Raw genomic sequence first — 13,786 nt, 5'->3', positions numbered from 1 at the left:
CTGAAATTGGATGCTTAACCGACTGAGCCATCCAGGTGCCCCTACTCTGACTGCTTTTAAATTTTCTCTTTATCACATTTTAGAAACAACTTACAATATACCTTGGTATAGGTTTTTTTGGAGGGGAGTGGGCTGGGTTCAATGTACTTTATTGGTGGTACAAGACCAGGAAGGCTCCCCAAGCTCCTCCCACTCTTTAGGGGGTCTGAGTTGGAAAATACAGTGTGTTGGGAGATTGAGTTGGGGCCCTCAAGCAGCTGAGGGCCTCTGTCTTCCTCTTGTGTTCTTGCTAGGGCTCTTGCGCTGGGAGACTCTTACTCCTTGGAGGTCATGTGGATTGTAAGGTCTACCACCATTTTGCTGTAGTCAAATTCATCGTCATACTAGGAAATGAGCTTGACAAAGTGTTCATTGAGAGTAACACAAGCCCCAGTGTCAAAGGTGGAAGTGTGGGTATCCCTATTAAAGTTGCAGGACAAACCAGGTTCTCAGTGCAAATCAGGATGCCCGTGAGGGGCCTGATACCTGCTTCACCACCCTCTTGATGTCATCACATATGGCAGCTTTTTCCAGGCAGTAGGTCATATCCTGCTGACACATTGAGAGTGGAGACATGGCAGACCATGTTGGTAAGCTCCCCATATAGCTCAGGAATTACCTTGCCCATAGCTGTGGCATTGCCAGTAGAAGCAAGGGTGATGTTCTGCACAGCGTATGGCTGTCATGACACAGCTTACCAGAGGGGCCATCTACAGTCTTCTGGGTGGCAGTGATGGCATGGACTGTGGTCATGAGTCCCACCATGATGCTAAAGTTGTCATGGATGACTTTAGACAGGGGGCACCAAGCAGTTGGTGGTGCAGGAAGCATTTGATGGTCTTGAGGGAGTTGTCATACCTCCCATGGTTCATGCCCATCACAAACATGGGGGCATCAAAGGAAGGGACAGAGATGATGACCCTTTTGGCTCTACCCTTCATGTGAGCCCCAGTCTTCTCCAAGATAGTAAAGACATTATTGGACTCAACAACATACTCAGCACCAGCATCACACTATTTGAGGTTGGTGGGATCTCACTCTTAGAAGATGGAGATGTGCTTTCCACTGATGACAAGCTGCCTGTTCTCAGCCTTGACTGGGCCATTGAACTTGCCATGGGTAGAATCTTTCTGGAACATGTAGGCGATGTAGTTGAGATCAATGAAGGGATCACTGATGGCAACAGTACTTTGTTAGAATTAAAAACAGCCCTTGGGGTACCTGGCCTGGGTAGCTCAAGTGGTAGAGCATGTGACTCTTGATCATTGTGTGTAGAGATTACTTAAAAATCAAATACTTTTTTAAAAGTTTTCTTATTTATTTTGAGAGAGAGAAAGAGAGAGAGAGAGATGGGAGGGGCAGTGGGAGAGGGAGAGAGAGAATCCCACACAGGCTCTGTTAGCACAGAGCCCGATGCAGGGCTCGAACTCATTAACTGTGAAATCATGACCTGAGCCAAAACCAAGAGTCAGATGCTTGACTGACTGAGCCACCCAAGTGCCCCAAAAATAGAATCTTTAAAAAGAAAAGTGGCCCTGATGACCAGGTATCCAGTATGGCCAAATCCGTTTACTCCAAGCTTTTCCATTGTGTCTCAGGGAACCAACTGGCAGTGCACAAGGAGATGCAGCAGTGTGTTGAGCTGGGAGGAGCAGAGAGCTTGGTATAGTTTCTGTGTATTGTGCTTGGGGTTCATTAAATATTTTAGATCTAATGATTTATCAGATTTTCATCAGTTTTCATCAAAGTTAGAAGTTTTTCAGTTCTTTTTTCCTTTTCCTTCAAGTATTTCTTTTTCTCATCCTCTTCCCTCTTTGGGGGACTCTAATTACACACACACATTAGATCATTTGAAGTCATGTCACAGCCCGCCAATGCCATGTTATTATTATTTTGAAGCTTTTTTTCTCTGTGTATTTTACTTGGGATAGTTTCTGTACTATGTATTCGAAGTTCGTTAGTCCTTTGCCATGTCTAATGTTCCATTAATCCATCTAGTGTATTTTCTATCTCAGACATTATAGTTTTCATCCTTAGAATTTTAATTAATTTGGGTCTTTTAAAAATATCTTCTATTTCTCTACTTCACATGGTCAGTCTTTGTTTTATCTTCTTGCACATGTGGAACGTGGTTATAATAACTGTTTTAATGTCTATGTCTCTTAATCCCATCATCTGGGTAATTTCTGGGTAGGTTTCAATTGATCGGTTTTTTCTTTTCATTATGGGTCATACTTTCCTGTTTCTTTGTATATGTGCTAATTTTTATCGGTTGGCAGACACCGTGGATTTTATTTTGTTGGGTGCTGGATATTTCTGTAATCTTATCAATATTCTTGAGTTTTGCTCTGGGGTGCAAAAGCACTTGGAAACAATTTGGTCCTTTTTCAGATCTTGCTTTTGTTGGGGCCAGAGTGATGTTTTGTCTTCACCCACTTCTGAGTCAAAAAGTCTTGTGAGTGCTCTACTCAATGCCCCATTAATTGTGAGGTTTCCACTCTGGTTCCTGGGAGCCAGCACTATTCCTAGCCTCGTGTGAGCTCCCAGGATTATTCTCTCTAACCCTACTGGTTGATTCTAACCGTGCTTTCGAGTAGTTTCTTCAAATGCAGGCACTATGCTGAATGACCAAAGGGGTACTACCTCTGTAGAGCTCCACAGTTCTCTCTGTGTGCAACTTTCTCCTTTTTGGTTCTCTGTCTTGTGTCCCCAGGCTCCTGACTTCATCTTGTCAGTGCAGGAGACTGCTGGTCTCCACCTGCCCTTCTCTCCCTGTGCTCTGGTCTGGACACTTTCTTTAGACAGTAAGGTGGGGCATTCATAAGCCTCTCCCCATTTGGTTCCTACTCTCAGGAGTCACTGCTTTTCCTAGTCTGACGTCCAATGCCTTGAGAACTGTTGTTTCACATATTCTGTGGGGAATTTTAGTCATCTCAGGTGGGGACATAAATCCAGTCCCGGTTACTCCAACTCAGCTGGAAGCAGAAATTCTCGTGATGGTTTGTTCATTTGTCCAGTGGGCACTTACTGGGGGAGAGCTTGCTGGGTCCCCCTCACAGTGGTCTTGTGGCTCTCCAGACAGTCCAGATTTTCCTATCTCAGGGCCTTTGCATGGGCCCTCTCCTCTGTCTGGACTGCTCTTTCTAGCTGTACTTCCTCTCTCAGCTCAGAGGCCTTTTCTGACTACTTACTCTGTGTAAAGTGAATTGCTCTCTTTTTTATTTCCCATCACACTTCTGCTTTCCTTTACAATTTCTTTTACTAGAGTGTAGGCAGGAGTTTCTGTCAGATTCTCTGGAGCCAGCTCAGGGCCAGGCACACTATAGGTATGCAATAAATATTTATTAAATGACTGAGGTCTTTGTACATTTCATGGTACCTGTCATATAACAGAGCTCAGTCAAACTAGGGCTGCTTGTCTGATGGGGGCATAGCTCCTCGCCTTAAGTCCCCACCAGGGAAGGGATACAGGGCCCCTGGACTGAGGCCATGCACTCCTTAGTGATAACTGAAGGCCCCTGGGTACCGGCCAGGGGAGGGTTTGACAGGTGGGGCTGATGAGTTCCAGACCCAGGCCTCTGGGCCCCGGCACAGGCCGACAGAACCGGACACTGAGCAGGAGCCAGAGCCAAGCTTCCATGACGTCGTTGCCTTCAAGGCCCATGCTCCTCCCTAGGCTTTTGGTGGGACTTCAGATCTCACCCAACCCTCTTAGAGCTATCTGCCACCAGATTCTGGGGAAAGATGGAGCCGTCCTCCCTGGTTCGAGTCCCAGATCTGGTTGTATGACCATCTACAACTATCAGAACACTCACAGAGTTGGCTCTATAAAGTCAAAAGTACTTTCTACATGGAAAACCTCTGTGAACTGAAAACAAGTGCTCACTGAGCTGGCAAAGCCTTAGGAAGCTTCTGTTCCAAACCCCTACTTTTAACAAAGGAAGAGCTTGAGGTTTAAATGAAATAATGTATGTAGACTGCTTGGCACCGGGCTTGGAACTTTGTGTTTTTATGCTAGCTACTAGCCACCTGCCTACCCCTGGCTGAGCGACCAGTGCCTCAGTGCCTCCCTCCTTCCCATAGTCCTTCCTACCTCAGCTGGGGGCCTTGATCCATCTTTCTTCAACAAGGATTATAGTTATCATTTTCTTTTTTTCTAATGTTTATTTTTTGAGAGAGAGAGAGAGAGAGAGAGAGAAACACAAGTGGGGGAGGGGCAGACAGAGAGATGGGGACAGAGGATCTGAAGCAGGCCCTGCACTGACAGCAGAGAGCCTGATGTGGAGCTTGAACTCACGAACTGTGAGATCATGACCTGAGCTGAAGTCGGACACTTAACCGACTGAGCCACCCAGGTGCCCCTGTAGTTACTATTTTCTGAGCATTTGTGAGGTGCCAAGCCATGAGGTAATAAGCACTCTACATATATCATTTAATTATTTTGTCATAGGATGAGATAGTATTATTGTCCCCATTTTACTGGTGAGGAAGCTGAGGCTCAGAGACATTAGGTAATCTCCTCAAGGTCCTATAATTAGTAAGTGGCTGACAGTGTTTAGACCTCAGAAGTCTCCTAGTGTTTAGGTTCTGGCTTCTCTTCCCTTAGATGTCTCTTCTAATAACTTGTATTTCCTGCCAGCTATTCCTTCCTGGGCCTTTGGGAAGGTTTCTGAGAATCCACTGGGTCAGTCATTGGAACAGGGCAAGAGAGGGTCTAAAGCTTCTAGCTAAAAGCCTGCCATGAGTCCCCACTAGGAGCTTTTGTGGAGTTGGCAGTAAGGCTGTCTCTGAGGGTCAAAGATAATCCCCTGTCAAAAACACAGCCCTGTAGGAAGGAACAGGGCATGGGCAGGAGCCCACAGACCCAGCCATTCTCTCAGCAAGCATCCTGCCCGCTGGTTGTCTAGGAGCTCCCAGTTGTGCATTCCCCACAGGACGGTGGGAGCTGTAGATGGAGGCAGTCCAGCCCTGTAGCAGCTCCATATGGGCGAGGTTACCTCTGATGGGGCTGCTGGGGGGCCTGGCCTCTCTAGGAGGGGGCAGTACTGGAACCAGCCTTGAGGACCTTCCCAATTTGGATGAAGGAGAGTGGGGGTTGGATGGGCAGCCTTTCCAGCACAGGGAAGACAACAGTGCTGGTCAGGCCATCCAGCGTTTCCCCCAGGCTCTTCGCATGTGCCCCAGTGTGTCCATAACAGAACCCTCTAACTCAGGGGTTGTTAGTGCCACTTGGCACATGAGGAAACTGAGTCCAGGGTCCAAGACTGCAGGCAGGATGTGCTGAATGCCAGCTGATGAAGTGAATCATTCTAAGGGAGGCCATGGGAGACCACAGGAGGTTCCTAAAGCCATTTTACCTGGGTGATGTGTGGGGTGGAGGAGAAAAGAGTGGAGACCAGAGACAGTGCAGAGACTATTGGAGCAATCTTCGTGAGCCACGAGGGAGGTCTGGGCCAGGGCAAGAGCCAAGAAATAGAGGCCTTTGGGGATGGGCGGGGCTGATGGAAGGTGCAGGAGGTCTGAGCCAGAAGGGATCTCAAAGATCATCCACCCAACCCACCTGTTTTACACAAGGAAACTGAGGCCCAAGGAAGGAAGGGGGCTTACCTAAGGACACACAAGAGGTTAACAATAGAGTCACACTGGGGTGCGTTGCTGGCTCAGTCAGTAGATCATGGGACCCTTGATCTTGGGGCCATGAGTTTCAGTCCCAGGTTTGGCATAGAGTTTACTTAAAAAAAAGAAAAAGTATGGGTGCCTAGGTGGCTGAGTTGGTTAAGCTTCCAACTTTGGTTCAGGTCATGATCTCATGGTTCATGGCTTTGAGCCCCACGTTTGGCTCTGTGCTGACAGCTCGGAGCCTGGACCCTGCTTCAGATTCTGTGTCTCCCTCTCTCTCTGCTCCTCCCCTGCTCATGCTCTGTCTCTCTCTCTCTCTCAAAAATAAGTAAATATTTTTTTTTAATTAAGAAAAAAAAGTATCTGACTCTTGATTTCGGCTCAGGTCATGATCCTGCGGTTATTGAGATAGAGCCCCGTGTCAGGCTCTGCGCTGACAGCAGGAGCCTGTTCGGGATTCTCTCTCTCCTTCTCTCTCTGTCCTTCCCCAGCTCACGCATACACACTTTCTCTCTCGAAATAAATAAGTAAACATTAAAATAATAAATAAATAAATAAATAAATAAATAAATAAAATAGTAGAGGCATGCTAAAACAAAACAAAACAAAACAAAACAAAAACAAAACCTTAGAAGCTCAATGACACGCCCATTAAATATGGAGCCAAGTTTCCTCCTATAATAGACTCCCCTCCTCCAGGGATCAAGCCCTTACCTGGGGTTATCAGGGGTTCCAGTATGATCCAGTTCAGCTTCTGTCTTATTGTGGGACCCCAGAGCCTCCCTTCTCATTCCCTGGGCCACAGCTGGCTCATTTGTTGAGGCCATTGGACCAGCGGACTGCTATGGTCCCTTTCTGCTCTGAGTACCCAAAGAAAAACAGGCTAGGGCTTCCCCTAGTGCCTAATCCAGTCTGACACTTACATGGGTTGAGGCTGGTCCTGTTGCTGGGGCTCACATGCCTAGGGAGGGAGTACCCGGTCCTGAGGAGGCAACATGATCTGTAAAGGATCCCTGACCCTCTCCTTTTGAACCCTGGAGAGGGCATCTCAGTCATGTGAGGACCACAGGGACATTAGCCATGCAGAGATGGGAGGCTGGGGAGGTGGCTACCTGGGGGAAAGACTAGGAAGAGGGGAGAGAAGGAAGTAGGAGAAGGTGGCCTGGGATCTCAAAGGGTAAGAACTGAGCTGTGGGAAGGGCCCTGCAGGGGTCTTGCAGTGAGAAGGTGCCTAGCCTGCCTCCTCTGGAGGGTTGTGGGACATGCCACCGGCCACCTATAATTTTCTCTGTGTATGAACCAAGTCGAGGTGAACTGTTCTGGGCCAGGCTGGAAGGAGTGGGCCTGGGCCAGAAACCCTGGAGAAGGGGAAGGAGAGGGATGGTAAGCCTGGATGAAAGAGGAGGGAGGCAGAAGGGAAGGAGTCAGGGACCCCCACCTGGGAGCTCTGCAGGCAGAGGAAGGGTGTGTGCAGGGGGCTTTCAAGGATGCCTTGTCCCTGATAACGGTCACTCTCAGGTATCACATATAGGCATGCCAGGCATGAGGAGACCTGGTATGAAGGGGAGAAAGCATTAAATTTAAGCCAGGCCAGGCCTGTATTTCAGACCCTTCTGGTCACTAGCTGTGTGGCCCTGGGAAGGTCTCTTGGCCTCTCTGAGCGTCAGATTCTAGAACCAAAGAACTGTTGTGTTTCATCCTTCATATAGGCAAGATGTGGAGATCAGATGTCAATCCTACCCTAGACCCTCCCATTCCCTTTACTGGTCACCCTGGTCATGCCTCTTCTTCACCCAAACATACACCCATCCTAGGCCCTGGGACTGGCATTAGTCCTCATCTCCCCACCCCCACTGCCTATAAGGGGCTGCATGGAGCATTCTGGGAGCACCCTAGCCCCTCTAAAGGGGTTTGAGCCAATAGAGGACCTATTCAGTAAGGGGACCAAAGGGGAGGCTGGGAGTGGGAGGTGGGGCAAGGACCTTCCTATACCTGCTTCACCCCCATCCCCCTCCCCCCACTCTCTGATGGGCTGTCTGGGGCTCCCTTCCCCTTTCTCTAAGCTCAGGCCTTGCTGGTCTTCTCCACAACAAGAAGTGAATGTTATTTAAAAGGAGATCAGGAGATTTGCCTTAAATAGGCATGGAGTGCTGTACCAGGGCCCAGGGTGAGAGGCGGGGGAGGAGGCCACCCTGAGTGGAGAGGGAAAAAAAGAAAGAGGAGAAGACCTTCTCTGGAGTGTGCATAGCCCTTCTAGTTTACCCAGCACAATCCCAGGCTATAGGGCATCGGTCACACAGGGCTTACTCCCACCCTACCCCATTCTGAGGATAAGGAAACTGAGACCCAGCTCAGGGAACTGACAAGCACGAGCTACCAGATGCCAGATGCCATGGTCTCTCCACAACACATAGTCCCCAGGAGTTCACAGAGGAATTGTGTCCAGAAGATAAGGCCCCCATGGTGGGGATGGGGGGCTCCCACAGGGTGGGGGCATCTTGGCACTCCCCCTGACATCTGCTCCCACCATCAGTTCCCAGGCCTTTGGCTCCTGCCCCCATGTTGCCCCTGCCTGACCCCCCAGCACCAGCATGTAATTGGACGCCCTCCTCACCCCACACCTTCCAGGGGAGCTGGGGCTCTGCTTACTGAACCCAACACCAGCCAGCCAGGAGGGAAGTGAGGGGGCGTTCCTGGCAAGGAGGAAGCTGGAGCCAAGGGAGTAAGAGTGGGAGGAGTGGGAGGTGGGCTAGCAGCCCCCTCCCACAGGGGCTTGTCTGGCACTTCCCTATTCAGGGTCTTTGTCCAAGCCCTTCCCCCTCCATCTTGGCCCCTCCTAGCCATTTCTGCCCTAGCAGGTGATGCTCTTGTAATCATAAAGAAATGGAGTCTTTTTTTCCCCCCTTTTTAAACTAGGTTTGAGCCCAGCACAGGCTCAAAGGAACTCCTAACCCTGAGATCAAGACCTCAGCTGAGATCAAGAGTCCGACACTTAACCTACTGAGCCACCCAGCTGCCCACCCCCCTTTTAAAGATTTTATTTTTAATCTCCACACCCAACGTGGGGCTCAAACTCACAACCTGGAGATCAAGAGTCTCATGCTCTACCGACTGAGCCAGCCAGGAGCCCCCAAGAAAGGGAGTCTTGAGTGTGGGGTTTCTGGGACAAAGCTGGGGGCTGAGAGGCACTCATGCCTGCTCCTTTTTTCAAAGGCTCTCAATACCAGGGTGAGGCCTTATGCCCATCCTGGCTCTGCCATTTACAGCTAAGCAACTGTGAGCTGCCCACCTTCTGTGAGCCTGTCTCCTCCTCGATAATTGCAGTCTAAAGATCCCCTCAAAGAATTGTCAAAGTTTTGTTAAGGGTTTTGAGTTCAAGCCCCATGTTGGGCATGCAGCCTACTTAAAAAAAAAAAAAAAGAAAAGAAAAGAAAGAAAGACAGAAGAAAGAAGAGGGCCATTTCTGATAAATGCACTCACTGACTAGGGCTGGAACTTTATGTTTGTTGGGGGAAGTAGGGGGCCTTCATTCTCCCCTTCTCCATAGTGTGTGGGCACAGCCTGGGTCCCCTAGGAGGGAAGACTGTGAAAGAGGACATTCATTTACTCTGGATCCTGTTAATTCTCTTTGTTATTCTCTGGGCCACTCAAGAGGCTGGGAGGGTAAGGGAGGGGGGCAGTGCAGGGTGGTCACTTAAAGTAAGTGTAATGAAGACAATAGGAGCTAACTGTGAGGGTTTACCCATGCCTGGCTCTACCCCAGTTCTTTATTGTCCTAACTCCATTGATGGCTCTTAGACCCATTTCACTGAAGATGAAATTAGGGTTGAGGATTTAGGTAGCATATTCAAGGTCACACGGGAAGTGGTGGAGCCATTTGGAGCTTTAGGGCTCTCTGTTGACTTTGCAAAAACCCCAGTACCCTGTAGCTGGGACTTGGGTTCTAGACCCAGCTTGCAGTGTGGCTAAATCATCTAACCTCCCAAGAAATCAGTTTTCTCTCTATACGGTGGGGATAATGTCCCACCGTCCTCTCAGGGTTATTGTGGAAAAATGAACAAGAGGGCTAATGAACACAAACCACGAGGCACTCCACACATACCCAGTGCAAGTTTCTCAACAAAGGAACCTCCCCCTCCCTATACCTACGGGGCACCCAGCTCCAGAGGTGTCCACGAGCCCCTCCCTAGCACAGCAAGGAGACAAAGGACGTGCCAGGTCTCTGGGAAGGGACTAAATGACCACTTAGTGCCACCTAGTGGTCTTTAGTGTGTGGTGCTTGGGGAGCGGAAGGGCCTATTATTCCGGGATTGGGGGTCTGAGCATGACCATTGGCCCTGCGGAGGTGGGCAAAATATGCCAGGACCTCAGGTAAGATGTGACCATTCTGAGCTAAGCCCTCCCCCGGGGACCCCCTCACCCCCCCACCCCCCCGCTGAGGGTAGGGTGCAGCTGGGCACTCCATCCGTCTGGCAACTCAGCCCCACATTTCACTTCCTCTGGACAGCTCCAGGAAGACAGTGGGGGGCAGGGCACGGAGTTCTAGTTCCAGCCCAGCTACTGCCTAGCTCCCCAGGACTCAGCTACCTCGTCTGCAAAATCAGAGTAAACATCCCTGCCTCTCAGGGGACCTTTTCTTTCATTTATCAAACATTTTATGAAGTATCTCCTTTCTGAAGTCCATCATGCTGAGTGCTGTGGGGACGCAAAGACATCGAAGCCAGGTCTCTTGCTCCCAAAGGCTCCACCTCATTCCAGGAGGAGACAGACTTGTGAATTGCTAATTACCATCGGAGGCAGGTCACTTCTGAGTGCTCCATCTTCAGGCACAGAAGAGGGGGGTGGGGCGGCAGAAAGTGGGACTCACAGGAGCCCCTCTTAGCCCCAGGAGGGGGTCTCACCCCTGTGTTGAGCCCCCTCAGGAATATGTCTGCCTCCCCCAACAGCCATTTTCTCTTGCTTTCCAGTGTAATCAAGTGGGATGTCAAGCTCCATCTTTCACACTTCTATGCCTTTGTACTGCACAGTTCCCTTTTCCTAAATGGCTTTCTCCAACTTGTCCACCTGATAAACTTCTCTCCAGCTTTCCTCTGGAGAGTGGAGGGGAGAAGGATGGGAAATGCCCATGACTAGGCAACTAGAGGGGACACAGAAGGTCTCCCAAGCAGTGGCACAGGAACCCCCATCACCTGGACAGCATGCTCAGGCAGGTGGGAAGCCCCCTGGGCCCCTAACTGCGGGATCTCTGCATTCTTTCATCCTTTGTTCATTCCATGATGTTGGCCTGCCCCAGTCCCTGTGCTGGGCTGGGTGCACCGGTTGCAGGAAGCAGGGGCCTCAATCCTGTTCTGAGGAGCTTTCTGGTGCAGGAGACAGACCCACAGGCAAGGAGAACACAGTGGATGTGCTGAGACTGGAGCCTTTTTTCTAGAAAGGGGCAGGGCTAGGTCCTGGGAACAGAGGTGATGTTTGAGGTGAGTCATGAGGGGTTAATCTGGACATCTCAGGTTAGCCCAAGTCAGGGAGGTATGCAGGGGGAAGGCACCCACCTCCCAGTCCCTTTCTCCAACTATCCTCTAAGTGAGCTCTCCTCACCCACAGGTACTCCTTATTTGATCACTTAGTTGCTTGCTTGTTTATAAATCTGTCTCCCTGTATTCACCCTAAGCATCCCAGGGCCATGTCTTTCTGGTTCACTGGGGTCTTCAGGGTCTAGCCCAGCACCTGGAACATTATAGGTGCTCAATAGGTAAATATTTGTGGAATCAATGCATGAATGAACACACAGGCTGGGCGGGAAGTCTCTTTTATCCCAGAATGACAGTGATTACTGGAGATATTTTCTCTGTTCTGACCATAATTACCTGTCCACCACACCCCCATATTCTAAGCAGGGTCACTAGGCCTTTGGGCTTCTTTGCCTCAAATCCAGAGGCTACCTGAGAACACACTCTCCTGGCTTTTGCTTCCAGTTTCTTGAGGGGATTATGCTGGGGGGAAGGAGAGGCAGAGAGAGGAGGGTTTCCAAAACTAGGGAGGGGTGAGGGGTGAGTGAAGGTGCCCTGGGAGCACCACAAGGAGGTGGCAGGGCTCTGGAGGGCAGAGTGTGAGGCTCCTGGAGAGGCTATGACCTCTCCTCCACCCTTACCTTTCCCTAGGGCCTGGGTAGAGTCAAAGCCTATGGAGCTTGTCACTGTGGGTGTCAGCAGCCACCATGAGGCCATGGACACAAGAGACCTGCTCTTGCAAGCCCTACTCCCAGCCTGTGTGATGCCAGGGGTGAATGGGGAGCCCTCAATTCTAAGATGGGGTTTCCCTACGCCCTCGGGGATATAGGTTTGAAGTTAGATTAAATTAGATGCCAAGAACATAAAGGACTGTGAGGTTCCTTACACATATCCCTCTGGCCTGAGGGCAGCTCCTCCTCACAGGGGACATGTGTGCCTTTCTCTGGAGCCTTCTGGAGAACATCAAGAAGGGACTTTCTGGTATACAGGCAGTCCCATGAGGAAGACATCTTTAAGCAGGGCAAGTCCATATGAGACCAGGGAAAGCTAAAATCAGTCCTTGGGGGAGGGGAAAAAATCTGGGGGTAGTGGGACATGCCTACTAGTGTGTAGTAGGGGAGTGGTCAGAGAGGAGAGCCCCAGGAGAGGATGCAGAAGAAATGACTGCATCGCCAGGATCCTCAAACATCTTCAACAGCCTGACTCTGGGGGATGATGGGACATTCATCTCTTGGCAGAAGCCCTGGTCCCTTTCATACCTTGATGGTATATCCAACCTCTTGCTAGGTACTCTTGCTAGTAGCTGCAGGGCTTGCATTGGAGACCAAGCCCCACCAGCCACATACCTGCACCTGCCTTTAGGTGTGGGCTGAGTGAAGCAAGGAGGCGGGAAAATACAGGATTCCTTCCCTGATGGCTGTGCTTGTGTCCAGGGGACACAGAACTTCCCCCAGCCCTCTGCCCCTAGCTCCACTCTTGCCATTTGTTCTAGCTTCTCTGGTTCCCACTTGTATCCAAGCTTGGGTTTCTGGGCTTCCTATCAGTTCTTTGAGCTAGCCTTCCATTACCTTCCTTTCCTGCTCATTATCTTGAGTCAAGTTCTTCTGTTTCCATCCAAGAACCCCCAAGGTGCAGAGCTGCTAGGAAGCACAAGCAAGTGCTATCTGTGCTGAACTGGATGGTCCCCAAACTGTGTTAAGTGGAAAGAGTGAAAAAAGCAAGTGCAGCCAGACCAGTAAGCCCCTTGAGGGCAGGGCATGGTGAGATCAGCTCAGAGCTGGTTCTGCAAGGAGGGCTATGTCATATAGGCAGATGGGAAACACTGACTTTCAAATGGCACTACATTTAAAGACCACCATGATTGCCCACTTGTGGGTGGGTGGGGGGTCACCCTGATGGGCTTGGTTCCTCCTAGGAGTGTTTTCTATTTGGGGCAAAGAAAAGGGTTCAAGCTACAGAAAAACAATCAACTCCTCAAGATCAGGAAATGTGGTGACAAGAGGGAGACAGGCAAGGGCTGTACAGGGGTGAGGCTGGCACCCCTCTGAGGCTCCACATCTTGTCTGCCAAAGGAGTGTAGGAACCAGATATTATGGTGATAATCGTTAGTGATCATAAATGTTAATGACAGCTCCTGACCGAGTTCCTGCCATGTGGCTGGCCTTTCTCCTAACAACCCTACATGAAAGTCACAGTTACCACCTGCACTTTACAGATAAAGAAACCCCCCAGAGAGGCTGTGTAACATGCCTGAAGTTACACAGCTGGCGAGTGGCAAAATCAGATGGAAAGCCAGGTCTGTCCCCTGTCAGTCTAATTCTCCACAAGCTGTAACCCTGCCTCTTCCATGAAGCCCATGGGGAAGGTCTGAGGATCCATAGCTCCTCCGAAGCACCATAGCACTGAGCTGCCCTACCCATGGTCTCCACCATTTAACTAGACACTCCTTGAGCACCTGCTCTGTGTGCTGGGGCCTCTGCTGGCTCTTGGAAGACAAGGATAAATGCTCTCAGGTACCCAGAATTCATATCTTCCTGCAACCAGCATGGTTTCACTCCTTACCGTTGTCAACTTCATATTTAAAATACATTTACTCATAAGCAGGGAACCTTAGTTTTAGC

General features: G+C 50.0%; 1 pseudogene; it reads right to left on the bottom strand.

The window, feature by feature from the left end:
• Positions 1-20: 20 nt before the first annotated feature.
• On the bottom strand, positions 21-6,485 carry LOC122467755 (annotated as a pseudogene).
• Positions 6,486-13,786: the final 7,301 nt, after the last annotated feature.

The sequence above is a fragment of the Prionailurus bengalensis genome, chromosome B3, assembly GCF_016509475.1.
Source record: "Prionailurus bengalensis isolate Pbe53 chromosome B3, Fcat_Pben_1.1_paternal_pri, whole genome shotgun sequence".
Taxonomy (NCBI): Eukaryota; Metazoa; Chordata; class Mammalia; order Carnivora; family Felidae; genus Prionailurus; species Prionailurus bengalensis.
The sequence above is the reverse complement of the archived record's forward strand: the minus strand, read 5'-3'. Positions and strand labels throughout refer to the sequence as shown.